General features: G+C 33.1%; 2 long non-coding RNA genes across 2 annotated transcripts in view; one reads left to right on the top strand and one right to left on the bottom strand.

The window, feature by feature from the left end:
• LOC111511730 (uncharacterized) overlaps positions 1-23,921 on the top strand; it is a 205,399-nt gene that overhangs the window by 131,721 nt on the left and 49,757 nt on the right. The gene's annotated exons all lie outside the window — the stretch shown is intronic.
• On the bottom strand, positions 20,350-21,331 carry LOC141480628 (uncharacterized). Its single transcript, XR_012464453.1, has 3 exons — positions 21,135-21,331; positions 20,949-21,081; positions 20,350-20,630 (listed from the first exon to the last, which is right to left on the bottom strand). It is a non-coding gene; the product is annotated as an uncharacterized lncRNA (long non-coding RNA).

Raw genomic sequence — 23,921 nt, forward strand, 5'->3', positions numbered from 1 at the left:
GTAATATTAGTGAAGTGTTCGAAAATTGTATGAAAAAAGAGTAGTTACTTTTCTTGCAAATGAAAAAAATTTTGTCTACTGAACAATTTGGTTTTCGGGAAGGAATGTCAACAGAAGATATAATTTTCAGTGTGACTCGAAATATATATAGTCTGAATACTACTGAAAAAGTGATTGGAATATTTTTAGACATGAAGAAAGCTTTTGATACTGCATCTCACTCTGAACTCCTGGAGAAACTAACACACTACGGAATAGGAGGTATTTGCCTTGAACTTCTCGTAGTTACTCAAGAAACAGAAAACAATTCGTAAAAATAAATTAATATAAGAGTAACCAACAAATAACAATGTGTGGTGTTCCTCAAGGCACGGTTTTAGGACCTGTCCTTTTTTGATTTACATTATTGATTTACTAAATACAAATCTTGATGCTGATTTATATTCATATGCAGATGACACTGTATATGTAGTGGATGGAGATAACTGGGATGAGACCATATCGAAGGCTGAAGTTGGCATGTTAATTTTGAAACATAACTTGAGTTATGACTTGCTCATATTTGATATCACGAAAACTAAATTCATGCCATTACCATGTAGTGGAAAATATCAACAAAAATTTGATGAAATAAAAATTCCCAGTTCGAAATATTTACAAAAATGCAATTGCACTCTTGAATTGAACAGAACCTCAAAAATAAAATATTAGGGATTTATATAGATTGTTGCCTGAAATGGAAAAAACATTCACTTGAATTACCAAAAAAATTAAGAAAATATCTTCATAGGTTCAGACTTCTGAGAAATATATTTGAAGTGAAAACACTATTGATGCTTTATCATGCAATATTTTCCAATATTATGACCTATGGAATCATAGCCTGAGATGGTGCATATGAAAATTCATTAAAATCTGTCAAAGTCTATTCATAAGTTTGCAATAAAAATAATTTTCAAAATCCTTTCAGAATTTCATCACAAGTTTTAGGTAGAAAATATTTCATTTTGAATCTCAGACAAACATTTTACAAAATCAGTACCATCTATATAAAAAAACATTTTGCAATTATTGACATGCTTTCAAATTGCTTAGTGTAGTTTACATTTCATGCAACAACAATGCATGTTTTTTCAAAAACTACACCTCACGATTTTATCTGCACAAACTTTATTTAAAAAATATATCACAACATGTTTCAAGTAATTTGAATACTTCAAGTTGTTTCTTACATTAATATTTATATACTACAGGTAACTATAATTGAGACTACCTCCAAAAAATTACCTAAACCTCTACCCAAGGTACCTGGTCAATTATGATTACCCGAAGCATATTACCTCACATCAAATCAATAATAATTTTTCTCTGTTTTTAAGAAAACAAGTTCAATAATGGTGATCTATTCAAATCTAGTTGGTCATTCATTAGAATGTTTGAATTTTCAAGTTTATTAATTTCCATTGCATCCAAATGATTCAGTTTCAAACCTTTATTTGCTTATTTTGGATGTTTTGTCTTTATTATTTTTAACTAACTTTCCCAACGTATTACTTGTTCTATATGCAATTTTGATATCTCGTTTCCTCAAAAATGAAGCCACTTTTTCCATTGGTTGTCCAAAATACGTTAAAGCTCTATAATTTTGATTTTCTACCTTATCAACAGGAAAACCGTCTCGAATCGCTTTTGCGTAGACTTTCTTGGCAGGTATTTTGTTTATCAATTCAGCTTCAAACCCATTGGTAATCGCAATTTGCTTGATGATATTAAATTCTTTATTGAAATTATCTATTGAATGAGAAACATTGACTAATCTGTGAATCATGCTATTATAAGCTGCTACTTTGTGTTGATAAGGATGAGTATAATCGTAATGTATAGTAATATCCGTATAGGACGGTTTTTGATAAATTGAAAAATCATGTTTGTAGTTCCTTCTACTGATTGTTAGATCCAAGAAATTGGTTGAGTTGTCTGCTTCTATTTTAATAGTGAATTCAATGTTTTCACGAATTTTGTTAATATCTATATGAAAAGTATCTAATTGCCTCTTAGTACCCGTAAAACATATCAAAACGTCATCCACATATGTATGCCAATACAAGAAATTCTTAATCAAAGGATGATTAAAGATCTACTTCTCTAGATTATTCATGAACATTTCTGCAAGTAAGGGGCTTAATGGATTTCACATAATTGAACCTTTTGAGGAGGGATAAATATTGCTGTTGAATTGAAAATAATTTCAAACATGACAGAAGGTCAATTATTTCTCGTTTTCTGACTGGGTTCACTTAATTTTCATCTAATAATTATATTACTGAAGTGATAGTATCATCAGGAGGTATGCTGGGAAATAAATTCTGCACATCAAAGGATAGTTATTTTGCGTTGTCTGGTAGAGGTATGTTCTCTATTTCATTGATTAAGTCATATGAATTCCGTAGACTGAATTTTGGTTGGAAGTTACACTGATGGTGCAGTGACAAAGGAAACCACCGGTTTAATTGGATAACTCTGTGCAGTTTCATGAGTGAATATAATTTAGGCATTTGGGGGTTCATCAATGTTGATTTGAACATTTCCATTTCAGTAAAAAGTATGTTTCAATTTTTCAAATAATCTTTCACTTGTCTTCGAAAAGAATTAGTTGGATCACGTTTCAGCATTTCAAAATTTCCTGAATTCAAGAAATCAAGGGTTTTGATAACATGGTCGATTCGGTCAATAGGAACGGCCGTGTTGCCTTTATCTGCTCTAGTCAATGTAACATAATTTTCGTTAATTTTACTGCGTATTGATTTCACAAGTTTCAATTCATTCGTAAAACAACCTTCTTTCAAAAATTCTGATATGATATGTGACGCCTGGTGTTTGTTATTAATGCTATTCAATGCCCCTCCTAATGCTATTTCTGTTTTGATCCCCAAAATTTCAAAGTTGATACGTTAGTGCTATTTTCATTTCCAATGTTATATTTGAAACATTTTTCTATCAACACATTTTCAGTGTCTTTGAACTGAACCTTCGATAAATTTATGAACCTGTCATAAAATTTATGATTCGGTTTAGGAAGTTTTTTGGAGGTAGTCTCAATTATGGTTACCTATAGTACATAAATATTAATTTAAGAAACAACTTGAACTATTCTACTCACTTGACAAAGCTACTGTGCTATCGAAACATGTGATATATTTTTTAAATGAAGTTTGTGGAAATCAAATCGTGAGGTATAGTTTTTGAAATTACTATGGATCTTCATCGAGTAACGGCCGAATCAATCAGAAAAAAAACAATGCATATGTATCAGTTGTAAAATTCACAATATAGGTAATTCCGCGAAAAATTAAAAAGTTGAGAACAACTGCATTAAAAAAAACATCACACAATTGGATATTTGATAATACTGAAAAAATTGAAAATGTGCTCACATTGAAATAACTAAATTCAACAGATAATTTATTTCACCCTCATTCATAATAAAATACTATTGCTAATACATTTCTTCATTTCAATTATTTTCTCTAATTGATTTATGTAGTTCTTTGACATGTTGAATCTTGTTTTTGGAAATCATGACGACTGATGGTGAAGATGTGTGACCGGTTCCTTTATTATTGTAATGCTCCAATTACATTTTGTATCTTATTGATTTCGTTAATAGTAGATTGTACCTTGGCTATATCCGAATTTGTTTCGGTGATTTATTTGGAGATGTCACCTTCAAATTTTGTTAGTTTTTCATTTACTTGGGTTATTTCTTTTTCGTGCTAGCTGATATATAATTGAAGCAAATTCTTTATCGATTCCATTCATATACCTTTTTAGGAACATCTTAATTAGTGGTGGGGCATTTCACATCACCACAGTGAATATTACCATCTGAGGTGTAACGCAATAAACATCCTCCATAGGATGTTGGCAATTTTCGCTTTCTGTTGCTGTCGCTACGTACAAACTCATCGATAACCATTTTGAAAATGATAATGTATAGGGAAACGTAGTGTTTCTTATAAATATTATCATTTTTGCTCCTTTTGATTCATTCAAAATGGCACTGATTTCGTTGTTTTGTGAAGTATTCCCTGCATCTCGAGAGGCTATCAATAATTTGAGACGTTCGCGTAGCTCGTTAGGATCGTTCCAATAAATGTATTTAATGAGTTTTGTATTGGATGTCATTGCAAGAAGTGACGTTTTGAGTATGCATAAAGTCATTGCAGTAGTAAGAGGTGTTTAAGATGGAAAAAAATAGTACCAGTTTTACCACGATTTCCTGCTGTAATAAACAATGGTTTGATTATATTGGTATACTTGTATCTCTGAGGGCCTTTTAGATGCCCAGCGGAATTCATGAGAGCGCTCGATAAATCTAAATTTTTTTGTATACAATCAAATCCTCTGCATTATAGTTTTCAGGCATATCGAGAAATAACAGTTCATATATTACGGGTGTTCCTTTCCAGTGATACCCAGCCACTTTTATGTATCCGCTACGTTTGTCAAAATGGATTTTCTTTTGGCCTAGAAACCATTTTGTAAATATCTGGGGCCGTGTACTTTCTCGATTTCCTTGTCATTTTCTCAATGTTTTTCAATTTACGGTCGAAATATTACTAGATATTGATCGATATATTTTTGTAAAACTTGTTCATTTAGGCCTGACGCAACGTTGTAATTTCATTCGTCTTCTGTATCCCCACTTACACCGTTTTCATCTTCAACATCCTCATATGTATCTGCAACATGTCGGAGGGATTAGAATGGAGTCGTCTCAGGCTCTTCCACTATATCTTGTTTGTGTTCGGTTTTTCAATGGGGTAGTACCTGATTGTGTCATTGTTTTATTCAGATAGTGGTTTGAAAAGTCATTGCAATGACTCATTTTCTTCGGATATACCCAATTTCAGAGCCAAATATTCTTTTTGAATGATGCGTGTTATTTCGTTGATTTTATTCTTTCGAATAATGTCAACTTCTTTGCTCAACGGTTTATGACGGTGAATGATACTACATCACACCCTGTGTATACCTATATATTTATCGAATTCTTGACGACAACGTCCACCATTCGTATCGAAATCTTTCATTATTACAACGGTTCTATATCGATGTTGCCAACATTCGGCACATATTTTCTTGATTTCGTGGAAAGACATTTCGGGAAAGAATAAAAAATCAAGAGATTCCAAGCCAAGTCACTTCACGACGTTTTGATTGTTTGTATCTACAATCGTCTTCGGGTGAATGCATAGCATTCTTTGGTTCGATTGCGAAAAGAATACATGACAAAAACCCACCAGAAAATACTTTTGGTAACCCTGATCCGTGCCAGGAAGCCCTAAAGTACACAGATAACATTACTGGCCTTATCTCAAACTCAAACCTTATTTATCCTGAGCTAACAGATAGATCCATAAAGAACAGAATAACCCGGGTAACAAACAAGATGAAAAAAACCTTTAAAAACGACGCTGGAGAGACCCTGTGTCTGGTTACGTCTACTGAACCTAATAATGATGAATATGGCTCCGATTCCCATCAGCAGTCGCGTAAATCGTCATATTGAATCTTTCATCACCATGCCCATCTCCATAATACAGTGGAACTGCGATGGTTTTTATCCCCGATTGGAACGATTACAAGAGCTTATCTCAGACTTCTCACCTGACTTCCTGTTCTTACAAGAAACTAATTTCATCAAATCTCATAACCCTCACTCAAAAAGTTATGCTGGCCATTATTTCATTTGAACTACTCATCTACGAGAGTTATGGAACTCGTGTGACCTCAATGTCCTCTAGAAACGCCCACCACAGCGACTTCCCGGACGGATGCTGTATCAGCCCTATTTTGATAAGCATTTGTATAAAACTGTTTGTAATGACGCCTCTCGTCACTCTTTACTTATCCTTTGTACAACACTGAATAAAGTAATTTGTCATTTTCCAATTTCTAAGTTTTTCAACTCCTTTTTAAAAAGTGTTTTCGCCAAACCACGACGAAAACTGGCGCAGTCGTTCGGATTTTGTCAAACGAAGTTTCTATCGAAGTGATTTCGGTTCGTATCAACGATTCATTGGCAAAAAAACCACTTGGAAAGCTGAGACTTTGGAAAACCTGCCGGAAGAGGACAAGAATCGCCAACTCCGACTTCAAGAAGACCAGGGACTACGGACAAGCATCGCTGGAAATCCTATTGGCAACCTAGATTCAAGAAGAAAATCCAAGAAACCAGAAGAAAGACTTCACAAAGAAATGAAAGCAACGATACTACTACTGTAAGTCGATTTTAAGTACAATCCAACCTATCCAATTTCCAAAAATTACCTTCACCCAATAAGTGATAATATTATATTCTGATTTTCGATTTTCATCCAATTTGCGCGAACAAATTTTATGAACATTGAAAACGATTTAGATAATTTAAGTAGATTATTAGAAAACTCATTTAAAGAAAACCACAAAATGCCTGAAACAAACTTTCAACTATTAAGACTACATATTGACACAATACCTCAATATGAAGGAAATCCTCATACTTTAGGAATATTTTTAGATAACTGTGAAAATTCAATTGCAACCTTTCAAAGTCAGACCGATCAAACATTAAATAAATTTTTACTAAGAGCAATCACAACACAACAAAGTTTTTGTTTCGGGGTTGAAATTAGATGATTTTAATGTATTTCCACGTGTTAAAACCGAAAGTGACCATAAAAATTATATATTAGCTCTTGTTTTCAAGATATAGTATCATTATATTATATATATGTATATTGAGTTTTCAACAAATGAAATATTTCATCACCAACAGTTGGTACACATGTTTGTTTACATAACACCCCTCTCATCAGCTGTTCTTAAGTAGTAAACATAACCTATGTGAGTTTGTCAATTGTACGCACGTGGTTGCTATTGAAATTATCGTGTGAAGTTGATTTTTAAATTAATTTAAGTGCTGATCTGAAATGCCTCGAAAGTGTGTGAATTCTGTCGATAGCTTTTGCTATATATGTGGTGAAATAACATTTAAGGCTCAGAAACGTAAAATGGCACCTATCGTTAAGACAGCCTATGAACATTATTTTGGTGTGAAAGTTGGGGACCAAGATAAATCATGGGCTCCTCATATATGTTGTAATTCTTGTTCCGTCATATTGCGAGAGTGGCTGAAAAATAAAAACCGGGCAATGGCTTTTGCAGTACCTATGGTTTGGCGTGAGCCTACCAATCATACAGACGACTGTTATTTCTGCTTAACTCCTCCCATTAAGCAAGGTTTATCTATGAAGAAAAGAGGAACGGTTAAATACCCTAATCTCCCATCTGCTCTTCGGCCTGTACCACACTCAGACAATTTGCCAGTCCCTTCTCCACCCCAAAACTATGAAATTTTAGAGGAAGGTGATGAAGACTGTGTAGAAGGAGCAACCCATCCTTCTACATCCTATGACCCTGATTTTGAGGTAAGCGATAGGTCTAGTGATCCGCACAGAATTAGTCAAGCAGAGTTGAGTGACCTTATAAGAGATCTTCGCTTGTCTAAGGAAAAGGCTGAGCTGTTAGGGTCAAGACTACAACAGTGGAATCTTCTAAAACATGATGTGAAAATATCTCAGTACAGACAGCGTCAAAAAGATTTGCTTCCTTTTTTTGAGAAAAAAGAAAACCTCGTAGTTTGTTCTGATGTTAATGGTTTGATGGACTGCTTGAATTTGGATCACACTCCATCTGAATGGAGACTGTTTATAGACTCTTCTAAACTAAGCTTAAAAGCTGTACTTCTGCATAATGGAAATCAGCTACCCTCTATTCCTATAGATCATGCAGTTCACATGAAGGAAACGTATATAAATATGAAAACACTTCTCCAATCAATCAAATATGAACAACACAAGTGGCACATCTGTGGTGATCTGAAAGTCATTGCTATACTCCTAGGAATGCAATTAGGGTTCACCAAGTACTGTTGTTTTTTGTGTCTGTGGGACAGTCGGGATAGAAAATCTCACTATAAAAAAATGAACTGGCCTACACGAGACCTAAACCCTAATGAGAAAAATGTAGTTTACGAGCCTCTTGTAGATCCTAAGGATGTTCTCCTTCCCCCATTATATATTAAGTTGGGACTAATGAAAAACTTTGTGAAGGCCATGGACCAGGAAGGACAAGCTTTTAAGTACTTGAGAGCAAAGTTTCCCAGGTTGAGTGATGCTAAATTCAAGGAAGGCATCTTTATTGGGCCTCAAATCCGTGAAATCGTAAATGATCCTGCTTTTGACATGATTTTAACAGGAAATGAAAAAAGAGCCTGGGAAGCCTTTAAGGGGGTTGTACATGGGTTTTTAGGTAACAAAAGAGATGATAACTTCACAGCATTGGTTAAAGAGCTTCTTCAAGCTTACCACCAACTTGGATGCAACATGTCCTTAAAAATTCATTTTCTTCACTCTCATCTTAATTTCTTCCCACAAAACTGTGGAGCTGTAAGTGACGAACATGGAGAAAGATTCCATCAAGACATTGCCTTAATGGAACAGAGATATCAGGGCCGTTGGAATGAAGCAATGCTTGCAGACTACTGCTGGTCTGTGTGTAGGGATGCTCCAGAAGTGTTTTATAAAAGACAAGCTAAACGACAGCGATCTTACAATGAATCGGATGGACTTAATTGAAATTTGGTGGTACAAACTTCTTTTATTTGTCAAAACACTAAGAATAATGTTTTTTTTATTAATTTTGTACTTAAAATATTCTAAAAAAAACATAACAATATTGTTTTATGTACTTTCACTTTTCACGTATAGTATAACTACTCTTTAAGATTAAGTACTGTGTATCTCAAAAACCAGAGCTAATAAAAATTTTTCATTGTTATTTTCGTTTTTATCACCCCAAAATTAGTAGAAATTGACTAATTTAGTGTAGGAAACATTCAAAAAATATTTTTTTGTTGTGTTGTGAATTGGTAAATTAACAGGAAGAGCCTTAACACTCATTGGTTCTCGCATAGAATTAAAGACGTGGACAGATATTAAAGCTGCTTTACAATTAAGTTTTGGAGATCAAAGAAATCTTGATTGCCTTGTTCAAGATCTAATTTCTTCAACACCATAAAAAAACGAATCACCTTATAATTTTGGAATGAGATGCCAGGATTCAAGAAGCCTTATTGTTTCAAAAATCAATAACTCCTTGATTCAACAACAAGAAAAAATTTTACAAATCAACAATTATGACGATTTAGCTTTAAAAACATTTATAAGGAATTTACCAGGATACCTACAAAATAATGTTAGACTTAGAAACCCAGATTCACTAGAAAAAGCAATGTCTCTAGTAATAGAAGAAAAAAATTTTCTATATTCACGAAACAGATCAAATAGCGTGAATACACACAATTACAAACCATTTACGAGAGTTACCCCATCAAACCAAAAACCTATTTTACAAAAACCCAATCCTCATTTTCAGAAACCACAATACCCTATGAATACCCAAAATAATTATAGACCACCTCAATATATGAAACCAAATTTTCAACCTTTTCATCAAACAATGAATAGTCAAAGAATTCCCTTTCAATGGAAACCGAATAACAATTTTCCAACACAAAAACACCCATTCTTTTTGAATCAACAAAGTCAAAGAATGAGAAATCCCCAACAACCTAGTCAATTTAAAACGAATTATAAACCAGAACCTATGGACACATCCTCAGGTAGTACAAAAATAAATCCGCAAAACAAATACCATGCAACCGAATTTTTCAACCAAGAATTTTCCAATTTTGATGAATATGACCCACAAAATTATTATTTCGAAAACCAAGTAGAATATGAAAACTTTTGTTACCAACAAGAATACGAAAATTACCAATACCCTTATATTAACGAAAACCCATCCTATTCTCATACCGCTGAGAATCCAGAAAACCCAGATTTTGAAAACCAACACGAAAATGAAAATTCAACACGAAATTTTCAACAGGAAGACACCTCACTGGACCAAACATAATAACATATTTAGTTAAAGCCAATCTACCATATATTTTCATCCCCGAATTAAACGCAAACATTTTAATAGATACAGGAAGTACTAGAAGCCTCATAAAACCTCAATTAGCTTACAAATTTTATAAAAATTATATTTTAAAAGAAGACTTTAATATTCAGACAGCACACAGCATAAGTTATCATAATGAAGTAGTAATTATTCCAATTTTTGAACAATTCAAAATAAATCAGAAACATAAATTATTTTTATTCAATTTTAGTAATAAATATGACTGACTTATAGGTATAAATTTCCTCGAACAAATTAAAGCCTCTGTAAATCTTGAAAAAAAAAAACAAATAATAACACCCCTAGCTAAAATACCAATTGTGTATGAAACAGAAGAATTTTCAAATTCAAAGAAAAGTCTTAAAATAAAAAACCATTTAATAATTGTTCCACCCAGAACAACTAAAATAGTAAAAATACCCGTAAACAAAGAAAAAGGTTTAGGATTTTTAAAATATCAGAAATATGATGATTTAGTCGAATCCCCTCAAGCACTTGTTAACATAGAAAATTATTTTGCATATACTACTATTACCAACGCACAAACTTTTCCAATCGAAATATCCATAGAAGAACCATTCGAAATCGAACTATTAAACACAATAGAAGTAAATTTTATCGAAAAAATGGAAACTGATGAAGAACTAGACAATTTCAAAGACAACATTCAAAAAGCAAATTTAAAAAATTTACGCCTCGAACACTGTAATTTAGAAGAAAAACGAGCAATAAAAAGCTTATGTTACAAATATCGAGATATTTTCTATAATGATAAATTACCTCTAACCTTTACGAATGAAATTCGACATAAAATAAACTTAACAGACGAAACTCCAATTTATACAAAAACTTATAGATACCCTGAAATTCATAAACAAGAAGTTAAAACTCAAATTCAAAAAATGCTACAGCAAGGTATAATTCAACCATCAACATCACCCTTTTCAAGCCCTATTTGGATAGTTCCAAAAAAATCAGACGCCTCAGGACAAAAAAAATGTAGATAAGTAATAGATTACCGTAAACTGAATGAACGAACAATAGACGATAAATACCCTTTACCAAACATTAACGTTATTCTCGACAAATTAGGAAAAAGTCATTATTTTACCACATTAGACTTAGCAAACGGTTCTCACCAAATAGAAATGCACCCTGATGACATACAAAAAACTGCTTTTTCAACAGAAAACGGACATTACGAATATAAACGTATGCCTTTTGGATTAAAAAATGCCCCCAGTACCTTTCAACGAGTAATGGACAATATATTACGAGGTCTACAAAATGAAACATGCTTAGTATATTTAGACGACATAGTTATTTTCAGTACATCTTTACAAGAACATTTAGAACGCCTACAAAACGTATTTGAAAGACTAAGACAAGCTAATTTTGAAACCCAATTAGACAAATCAGAATTTTTGAGAAAAGAAACTAGTTGTTCAGGGCATGTAATAACGCCAGACGGAGTAAAACCAAACCCCGATAAAATTGAAGCTATTAAAAAATGTCCAATCCCAAAAACACATAGAGAAATTAAAAGTTTCTTAGGACTCGTAGGATACTATAGAAAATTTATCAAAGACTTTGCAAAAATAGCAAAACCATTAACTTTATGTTTAAAAAAAGATTCAAAAGTAGTACATGATACGATATTCATAACAGCATTTAACAAGTGTAAAAATATTTTGATTAATGCACCTATATTACAATATCCCGACTTTCAAAAGAAATTTATTTTAACAACCGATGCATCAAACGTAGCATTAGGAGCTATTCTATCCCAAGGAACAATCGGTTCAGATAAACCAGTAGCCTTTGCCTCACGAACTTTAAACGAAACAGAACAAAAATATAGTACAATTGAAAAAGAATTACTAGCAATTGTATGGGCCTGTAAATACTTCAGACCTTACCTTTTTGGAAAAAAATTCACAATTTATACAGATCATCGCCCACTTGTTTGGCTTTTTAAACTGAAAGAACCCAATTCAAAATTAGTACGCTGAAGATTAAAACTAGAAGAATTTGATTATGAAGTAATATATAAAAAAGGAAAATTAAATACAAACGCAGACGCATTATCCCGAATTCAAATTAACGCAGTAGAAAATGAATCTATGCTTAATAACCCAGGTGACATTGTCGAAGAAACCATGTCATTATTGAGAAACTTATCAGAACATCCTATACAGAACACTAGTAAACCCCAAACTCAACAAAAAGTAAAAATTCTATCAGACATTCAAATTAAACCACCAACTAAAGAACAAACACCTCCAATCGAAGAAGATTCAGACAATACCCAACATAGTAACGTAAATGAAACGACAAATGAAGGAATAAAAATCCATGACGAAATAATTAATAATAAAATTAATCAAATTTTAGTATTCCCACATATTTACCCAATATTAAAAGTAAAACATGAAAACTATGAAAACCATAGAATCTATACAGTTAAAATTCCAGAGAAAAATAACGAAAATCTAATACTTGAATTTCTTAGAGACTATACTATTCAGAACAAAACTTATTGCATATATTTTCATACAGAAAAACTTTGTAGAGATTTTAATGAAGTATATTTAGAACATTTTTCAGAAAAAGGACCTAAAATAATAAGATGCACAAAAAATGTAAATACCTACCTTAACTGAAAAAAACGATCAACTCCTATTCACAAAACATCATCACGAAAGTAAATCAAACCATAGAGGAATAGATGAAACCCTAGAAAAACTAAAAAAGAAATATTATTGGATCAATATGAAGAAAACAGTAACAAAATATGCTAGAAAAAACCCCTATGTACCACTTATGTTAACGGAAACACCTTCAAAACCTTTCCAAATTGTTCATATAGATATTTTCCAATATGATAAACAAATGTATTCAACTCTAGTAGACACATTTACGAAATTTGCACAAGCAATACCAATATTAGGAAAAACCGCTATACACATTAGCAGCGCCCTAATTAAATATTTTTCATCTTTTGGAATACCAGAAAATCTAATAATAGACAACGAAACAGAATTTAATAATGAAACTGTAAAAGAAATATTAAATTTACATAAAATAAAAATTCACTTTACTACCCCTAAACACCATGAATCTAACGGAATAGCTGAAAGATTTCACTCAACAATTATTGAACATTTAAGAATATTACAAGAACTATACCCTGAAGAAAAAGACCTTATGGACTATGCTATTATAGAATATAATGAATCTATACATAGTGCAACAAACTTCAAACCTTTTGAATTAGTTTTCGGACACACAAATTCACGTGATCCATACGAATTATTCACACCTCATTCATTTTTCACAGACTATGCTGAAAATCATAAAAGAAAATTAGAACACGTTTATGATAACACTAAAAAACTAATTGAAACCAAGAAAGCGAAAATTGTTGAAAAAACAAATATACACGATGACACGAATAATGATTACCAAGTAGGATTAACTGTATTTAAACAAAATCGACAGGAAAGAAATGAAAAACTTAATAAATTTATAGGACCTTATACTATAACGAAAATATTAGATAGAAATAGAGTAGAAATTACCAGTAAACAATACCCAGATAGAAAGGAAATTTTTCATATTAAAGAGCTTAGAAAGAAACTTCTTATTTCAGACTCTTCATCCAAAGCAACGCAGAGATGAAGTCACCAACATTTCATGAACTTAATGACAACCCCGGATTACTACCACTGAAACTAGGAAACGCTCAAAATAAAATAGACCAATGGTCATTTATTCAAATATTCGATATAACAGATATAATTTAATATTTTAAGAGACAGATTACACCAATTAAAAAGTACAATTGATAATAAAACACAAGGAAGTAACTATCAAGTTGAATTTCACAACTCATATTATTTGACAGAATTATTAGAAAAGAAAATAATAACGCAAATTTATCAAATTGATCCTTCAATCAGAAGAAAGCAAAAACGAGGTCTTATTGATGGATTAGGATCAATTATCAGATCAATAACTGGTAACTTAGACCAAAATGATGCGGAAAAATATGACAGAGCGATTGAAATACTCTCATCCAATCAAAACAAAATGAAAACTCTCATAACACTTTTACAAAGATCAATTGATAATTTTAGAAACAATACACAAATTCTTATGCATAATCAAGAACTCTTGAACTCTCGATTAGAAATCATTGAAAAACTCATACAAACTCAAGAAGTCAAGAATCTTGAAATGAATCAATTCTTAATAATACAATTAACGATTTCACAAATAACCACTGCATTCCAAGCAATTTATGATATCTTAGAGAAAATAGAAATTGCTATCACTTTTTCGAAGCTGAATATTTTTCATAATTCCATGGCTGAACCAAATGAGATATTAAAAGAAGTCGAAAAGATTCCCAAATATTTGACTACAAATAAATTACCCTTTGAACCTAAAATAGAAAACATTTTACTATTTGAAAAGATAATCGATATCAAAGCATATTCGAAACATTACAAAATAATCTTTATTGTTGAAATACCGATAGTCGAAATGGAGAACTATAATCATTATCATTTATACTCCTTGCCAACTCCAAAGAATAATTCTTCTAAAACGATTATTCCTAAATCTAAATATCTTATCCTAAATGAAGAAAACTATGTACTTTTCGACACAAGCTGCAATGAAATCATAAATGAAGAATTCTTATGCCAATTGAACAATCCAGAAGTAATCACAGAAGAAGCCCCTTGTGAAATCCAGATCCTCAAATATTTAAAGAAACTAACAAACTGTAACCCAGTGCCTGTAATGATTAATCGAACAAAAATACAAAAATTGAAGAAAATAAATGGATCATTATCACACCAAGCCAAAAGGTCGCTGAACAAACTCGCAAAAATAGTAGAGAATCAATTCCTCTCCAAGGAACTTTTATTTTAGAACTCACCTTTCAATGTGAAGTGAAAATAGACAATACAGTAATGAGAAGTTTTCAAAACCCTACAATTGAATTTAAACCATTCAAATTTCCAAAATTGAACTTTGAAAATAATTATTCATATTTAAATCCTCAATTTCAAAATATCAACCCAATTAAACTGGAAGCCATTAACCTGGACGAAATGAAGCATATTCAAGAAACACTAGAAATCAAGAAAAAAGAAATAAAGAAGATTCAAGATGTACCAATCGATCAGAAATCAATTGATATTTGGACTATAATTTTATATGTTATATTTTTTATAGCCATCCTGTATGCAGCCTATCGATTTTATCCAATTAGATGCCTTGCCATACCGGATGCCCCAAAAGAAGGAAAAGCCGAAGGAACTTCCCGAAATTCCGAAATTAACCCCAGAATTTCACTCTAAGGATGGAGGAGTTATGGACCTCAATGTCCTCTAGAAACGCCCACCACAGCGACTTCCCGGACGGATGCTGTATCAGCCCTATTTTGATAAGCATTTGTATGAAACTGTTTGTAATGACGCCTCTCGTCACTCTTTGCTTATCCTTTGTACAACACTGAATAAAGTAATTTGTCATTTTCCAATTTCTAAGTTTTTCAACTCCTTTTTAAAAAGTGTTTTCGCCAAGCCACGACGAAAACTCGAGCCAGTGGCGGATACACAGTTTTTGTGTAGAGATAACCGACCTAATAAACCAACTTTCCTCACCGTTCATCTTGGTAGGTGACTTCAATGCTCACAATACAATGTGGAGTTCAGAACGTACGTTTGGTCGAGGCAAAATAAAATGATTGAAAACTTGATCAACAATTGCAATATTAATCTACTCAACACTGATAGCAGCACAGATTTCCATGTATAATCCGGATCCTTCTCCTTAATAGACCTCAGCATTTCAGATCCATGAACGGCACCCTTACTAACATGGTACACGCTTGAGAACCTCTGTGTCACTTTCCTATTATTAGCTCAGACAATGAATCAATATAACTAAAGAAAAGTGGAATATTGCAAAAACAAATTGGGAACTTTACAGCCAAACACTAAAGGCAAATACAGAAAATATCGAATTTTCGAATGAAATTGATGAAGCTGTTGGCCAACTACAACTAATAGGTATATCTATATGAAAGTACTTTATTAACCCTTCAAAACGAACCGTTACCTGGTAGAATGAAGCCTGTAATATGGCAGTGATGGAGAGTAAAAAGGTGCTTAACCAAAGAACCAGAAATGAGGCAGACTTAATAAATTTCAAGAAAAGGAGAGCAAGATCAATAAGAGTCCTGAAACTCAGTAAACGAGACTCGTGGAACAAATACACGAGAAAATAACCACTGATACCTCACCTGTTTTAATCTGGACCAAGATACGACAGATGAGAAAAAAAAAACACCAATTATAATTCCTGGCCTAACCTACGAGGGTGAAGACACCACCAGTGACCAACAAATTGCCAACATCCTTGCCCAACATTTTCAAAACAAAAGAAAATCCAATCCCGAACCTCCAAACTCAATAAAAATCCATATCCTGAACACATTCCCGATATTTTTCACTCTCTCAATCTTCCTCTCATACTTTCCGTATTGAATTCAGCCCTATCCAGTTCAAAGAACACATTTTCAGAACCTCATGATATACCCATGATATTTCGAAAATATTTACAGTCAAAAACTGGAATTAAACTGCTCGAACTTCACAATAAAATTTGGTACAGTCAACAGTTTCCGGCTTTATGGAGAGAAGCAACCATAATACCAATAAAAAATATCAACTCAAATACCAATCTACCCAATTCTTTCAAACCAATTCCTCTAACATGTGCTCCATGCAAAATTCTCGAGAAAATGGTTAATAGACGCTTACATTGGTACATAGAATCGCACAACCTCTTAACTACAGAACAGGCAGGTGTTTGATGCACATTAGATAACTTGGTTACTTAACATACAGACATCTCATAAGCATTTGAAAGTAAAAAAGACCTCACTGCCTTCAGTCTAGATATTGACAGCGCCTTCCACACGATTCGTAAAACTACCATCTTCGAAAAATTCATAGTTTTTGAACTAACTGGAAAAATATACTCCTTTCTACAAAACTTCTTCACCAACAGATCTTCTAAAGTTGTTACAAATGGCATTTATATATACTGTATTTTCCAGTACTTGCACCTTACTTCAGAAGGCCCTAGATAGCATCCACAAATGGTCTCTCAAATACGGTTTTCACTTTTCAACAACAGAATCTGAAGTAATCTAGTTTAGCAAAAGACTGAATCCTCTACCTCCACAACTAAATCTCAATGGGGACCAGTTACTAGTGGTTGATCAACATAGATTCTTGGGAGTTATCTTTGATAAAAGGCTCACATAGAGACAACATGTTCAGGAATCTTTATCAATAGGGAGCAGAAGAGGGAATAAATACAGACTTACAGATCATTAGTCCGCTCCAAACTGGATTACGGAAGTATCCTTCTTATGAATGCCTGCAAAACATACCTCAAATACCTTAACACAATCCAAACCTCAGCATTACAAATATGTCTAGGTGCCTTCAGATACAGTCCGACGGAAAGCATTCATATTGAATCTTCTGAACCTCCTCTCTTTATAAGACGAAAATACCTACTGTTATCTTATTTCTCCAGGGTATCTGCTTACTCAAAAACCCGGTATTTGAATTAATTGATTCTATACAATCAGTTCCCAAAAACAGACCCAGAACGTTGCTTTCATCTCCACAATTATTATACCCTATTTCAAGAAACACCAACCTCAAAGCTATAACTCTTATAAAACTTTCTTAAACTCCGCCATGGACCAAAAAACCGCCATTATTGAACACATGCCTAAACAATAAGCGCGATAAGCCTAACATAGTCTTCCTTTATACTGACGCATCCAAAGAAGTTAATGGTACCGGATGTGCTGTTACTACACTCGATACAATAATAACAACATACAAACTTTCCACAGTAGTATACACACAGCTGAACCATATGGAATACTACAAGTGTTGAGGTCTCCAGTACAAGATAACAGTGAACTTGACGTATGTACAGACTTCCCTTCATCAATATACCCTATCAAAAATAAACTACTCACATCATTCTTTGGCTCAAAATATCCTCGAAAGCTGCCACCATCATCATACCATAGGTGTCCATGTGAATATCATTTGGATCCCTTCTCATGTAAGAATTACAGGTAACGAACACGCAGACCAAACAGCGAAACAAGCTTGTTTCTCCGACTTGCCCGTGGAGCGAATCCAACTCCACCAAGACCTGAAAGCGGCATCTCGACAAACAATGATACAAACATGGCAAACACATTCTACCACCAAACTACATATAATCCAACCCACAGTTTCTGCGCTGGACCTGCCCCCAATGACAAGAAATGACAAACGTGTTGTGAGAAGACTCAGAATAGGCCACTCTCGACTCACTAACGGTTACCTGTGGTCTTCACAAAATTCCTCTACTTGTGAATTCTGTGATAATGCAAGACTCACAATTGAGTGCATATTTTTAAATTGAATACACTACAGCCCAACTCGCCGCAAACACAAACTTAGTGGAACTAAGACATTTTCGGCCTAACTAACCAGCTCAGTGTCGTGATACAATTCCTTGACTGTCGACTGTTTAATTTAATCTGAATTTTATGTTTTTCATTGTTATGTAACCAAATCATAGATCCCCTGTCAGTGGCCATTAGATGTAGGTAATTACAAAAATTATAAGATGAATGATAATTTCTGGTAGGATATGTAGAATAAAAAAATTCAATACAATACTACTTCTAGGAAAACAAATAATTTACAAATATATTGACTACTGGCATTTTATGCCAAAACATATTAATTAATTTTAGCAAAACAGGTAGATTTTGAAAATATAATTGAAATATAATCAGTAAACTTTTTCATTGAAATATATTAGTATTCTATGAGAAAATGTTAACAATGGTGATAGTGAGGGAATCTCACGAATTTTAGATGATGCTTTGAGAAAATTAAGTTAATTATAAATAAGTAGAGATATATAAATTTTGTAAGTTGATATAGAGAAACGTAGCCAAATTTAGGTGTTTTTATCAAGGTTGTACATGAAGTAGAACTGTATTTAATAAATTTAAAAATTTGAACTTGTTCAAAATATTAAATGGTAACTAAAGAAACGATTTTCAATTGTTTTATCAGCAACTGAGATTAATGAAGAAGTTTTGAGGGTGAAGCCACGTTTGATTGTTGCTCCAGAAATGGCATCAAAATTAATTCAAAAGTCATAAAAACAATTAGTTAACAAACAGAACCCAATTGTTGATCAGCATAAATATTACTGGAGTTTTTCCCAACACCAAATCGTTATTTTTAACAGCTCGACACGTGTTTCGATCACCAAGTGATCATCTTCAAAGAGGAAGATTAAAACTAGAAACTAATGCGAGCTAACCCTATTTATGCTATAAAGGTAACCCATACAGGTGAACCATCCAGGCGTACCAACCATACAGGTATACCAACCTAAATTAATTTTACAATTTTGCCTTATCTATTATTTTACAATATATGTTTATATGAAACAATTTTCAGCTATATAAAAATTAATTTCACAATATTGCCTATCCAAATTTATTTTTGCAATGTGTCCTTATGTAGTAATCAGTAAACCCAATAACGTTATTTTATTTTATTTTAAAAAGCTATATAGTATGCTTTTTGGTATAAGTCTGCCATCGTTATTCATAATCTTATTGTGTTTACTTATTTCTACACTCTCATGGGTATCTAGTTGCCTGTTGTTGTTAACTTGTCTAACTAATTTTAATGAACTGAAGTCTATGGAATGGTTTTGTTGCAAAATATGATGGGCGACTGCTGATTTTTCAGGTCTTCCATATTTTAAGTGTGCTATGTGTTCCTTATATCTTACTTCAATAGATCCACAGACCATATACCCTAGACGGTTCACGCCAATGCTAAACAACAGAGACGGAAAAAAGCGCCATCTGAAGATTTGTATCAGTACCATTGTGACGGATGCGGGATATTCAAATGTTGTGTATAGTTGGAATATTCATTTTATTCAAATGTTTTTTGGAAATTCCAGCGTATTGTTTAGAGTCTCAAACTACACTTTATATTGAGTGTTGTGTGGACTTTAAACAATACGCTGAAATTTCCAAAAACAATGCTTTATGTTGCAGGGCAATAAGGTTTAAAAAAACAGCTGAATTATTATAGATTTTTTATCCAGAACATTTCAACATTAAACATTTTTTCTGATTATATGTTCACGTTGCTTAGAATTCCGCAGCTGACATTGAATAAGTATAGATGCCATACTGTTTAATTTGGCAACATTTTCTTCGAGGTAATGTGCTCTTTTAAATTGTTCAGCTTCAGACAATCTACGCCGGAATGATTTTTTCTTGTTTCTTTCCATGGTATACTTTTTACGCAATTGTTGCAGTGCAACATACATTTTTTTCTTTTTTGGTGTCATTGTATGCTTTGCAATCCCAGTTGATATCAGTAACTGATATGGTGACAATAGTGCACTGCCTGCATTACCTAAAAAAGAGATCAAATTTTATTAATTCAAAAATAATGTTATAACGCTAATGTTATACTGAAACTACATTAAAATAATTCTATCGAGGTGAAAAAGGTGCACTATGGCTATGCGCTAATTTCATACCAAGAGCTATTATCCAATGAACTCAGATTTCACGCATCAATTTTTGCCAATATGAATATGAAATTTTTGACAGAACTCATGTATCTCTATCTTTTAAAATGTAGAGTGTTGAAAAAAGAGAGTAATACACTGACTCTGCACGAGTTCTACCAAAAGAATTCGATATATGTCTGTATGTTTATATTCATTACCTTCAATACTGTGAGAAGATTCGTTCAATTCGTTCAATGACTAATTCATTAAATTGAGTACTTTCTTGAGAAGAACTATTTGAAGACTTAGATGTTGATGGAGTATCATATACATCATTTGGGCCTGTTGAACCTATAAAAAAAGTCTGTTTCATTTAAGTTTCACGAATTAAAATTTTTACTCACCAGGAAGATTTAGAGTTGGAACAGCGTTCCCAAATAACTTGTGAGACCAAGCAGAAATGTATTTTGCCTCCAAATGACTATCACACAGCCTTCTAGAACCGTAAACTTCTTTTGGGTCCATTTCCATCAGTTCCAAGTTATTAATTACCAGTATCCACTTCTTGAACCTATTTATATCTCTATCTGGATTAGGGAACGCATGTCTTATACTGAATATACTTTTGCAATAAGGAACGCAACATTTGTTGTGGTAAACATGTTCTTCTTCTTCTTATTTTTGACATACATCACAAACCACAAGAATATATGTGGGTCCGTGACATAAAACCAAACAACAAATTTACAGTGCCATCTTAAGATTTGTATCGGTACTAAAAAAGGGATTCAAGGTGAAGTAACCTACGTGAACCGTCTAGGGTATATGGTCTGTGAATAGATCTTTTTGTCTGTCCATAATATTTTGCATCGCAGTCCTTACACGCAAATTTGTAAATTCCAGACTTTTCCGACTTCTCGACTTTGTCTTTTGGACTTCCCAAAAGGCTCTGACTTGTTTTAAAAACCACCTTCATACCTAGTTCCTTGAAAATCTTTCCAAAGTTCCTCGTATATTGGTGGTATGGAACTGAGATGTACTTATCTTGGTTTTTGTCGTTTCTGAAAGTCGAGATTTCGTTCATTCTTAACCTAAAGTTCTTCTTCCTTATTATGTCATCTACAATACCCCTCGAGAAACCGTTAGTGGCTGCTATTTCCTGTATTGTACGTCTTTCTTTTGTGAACCTATCATGTATTGGAGGGAAACTCAAAAGACGATGCACTAAAAAATTCAACCCAGCACGTTTGTGCTGTCCACAGTTATGTGAACTGTCAGGAATATACCTGTACGTGCTTGTTTCTTTTCTAAATATATTGTATTCTAACCCTCCATATTGGCTCCTCATTACCAAAATGTCAAGAAATGGTAGTTGTCCCTTATTTTCTAACTCATACGTGAATTTTATTGATGGCCATCTATTATTTAAAATGGATACAAAGTCGTCAATATTCGATTTTTTGATATCGAATATCGCGAAAATATCATCCACATACCTTAGCCAAATCCTAGGAAAATACTTCGACTTTTCTTTGGTTTCCATTTCGAATCTGCTCATGAACAGGTCTGCCAGGTAGAGGGACAAGGGGTTTCCCATGGCCATTCCTTCCTGTTGTTCATAAAAGCAACCTTCTACCTGGAACCGATTTTGTTTCATACACAAATTATTAAGAGAAACGAATTCATCGATTTCGTTTTTATTGAAATTATTTTTCTCTAGTAATTCCCTGTGGTATTGGAAGGTCTGTGGAATTGGGACGCTAGGAAATAAGGAACTAATATCAAAAAAAACCAAAATCTCACCTTCTTGCAGAACCACGTTTTTTGTATGTTGTATGAACTCTAAAGAGTTTTTTATACTAAAACTTGGTTCAGCAATAGACAAGGTTTCAAATTCCTTAGTGAGCCACTTTGCTATTTGGTAGGTAGGACCTCCAATAGCTGACACGATGGAGCGCATTGATTTTCCCGGTTTGTAGATATTTGGGAGGCAATATAGTTTCGACACCGTTGGGTTGGAAACTTGTAACTTCCGTTTCAGTAAGTATGTTGTCGCATTTCTTAAGGACGTCTTTTACTTCGCCAATCATCTTTGGTAACGGGTTCTTGGACAATTTCGCATACGGTTCATTCGTAATAAGAGTATTGACCCTTTCGTAGTAGTCCGATTCATCCAGAATTATTACTTTGTTACCTTTGTCGGCTTTCAAATAAAAAACGTCCTTTTCTCTCAATCGTTCGATAAATTTCTTTTGGTTTTTATTGTTGTTTATTGAATGCTTCCGTTTATGTGTTATCTTGTTCTTGGAGATTTGATTTCTGACCTTTTCTCGAACTAGTTCCTTCGAGAAATCGGGCATATATTGAATCGAACTTTCAACACTAGCAACGATCGTTGCTAGTGACATCACATTTTTACGTAACATGTATGTAGTAAGCAGATCTAAATAATTGCTTTTCAATGACTAGAAATAATATATCAATTATATCTGTAAGTTATGTAGGACAGAAGTTCCTCTGGGTATGTAACGTGTACGTCTCAGTATGACATACCTACGATAATATCATGAAAACATCCATTTAAAAGTATTTTTTGACATCTAACTGACATACTTTTAAATGCTCTTGTTGCGGAAATTCGGAGGTTATATACATGTCTATGTGATATCAAAAGTACATGGCATGGGAGGTTTAATGTCCTCAATGTTATGTTTCGAAATGTATATGAGATGTTTTCGTACTTGCTGGGGATATCCTCAAGAACTTTCTCGGAAGTCGAGAATTCGGAAAAGTCTGTAATTCACGAAATTGCGTGTAAGGACTGCGATGCAAAATATTATGGACAAACAAAAAGATCTATTAAAGTAAGATATAAGGAACACATAGCACACTCAAAATATGGAAGACCTGAAAAATCAGCAGTCGCCCATCATATTTTGCAACAAAACCATTCCATAGACTTCAGTTCATTAAGATTAGTTAGACAAGTTAACAACAACAGGCGACTAGATGCCTATCAGAGTGTAGAAATAAGTAAACACAATAATATTATGAATAACGATGACGGACCTATAGCTTTTTAAAATAAAATAAAATAATGTTATTGGGTTTACTGATTACTACATAAGGACACATTGCAAAAATAAATTTGGATAGGCAATATTGTGAAATTAATTTTTATATAGCTGAAA

The sequence above is a fragment of the Leptinotarsa decemlineata genome, unplaced genomic scaffold (assembly GCF_025532065.1).
Source record: "Leptinotarsa decemlineata unplaced genomic scaffold, Ldec_3_MD MMD2_P_RNA_scaffold_9, whole genome shotgun sequence".
NCBI lineage: Eukaryota > Metazoa > Arthropoda > Insecta > Coleoptera > Chrysomelidae > Leptinotarsa > Leptinotarsa decemlineata.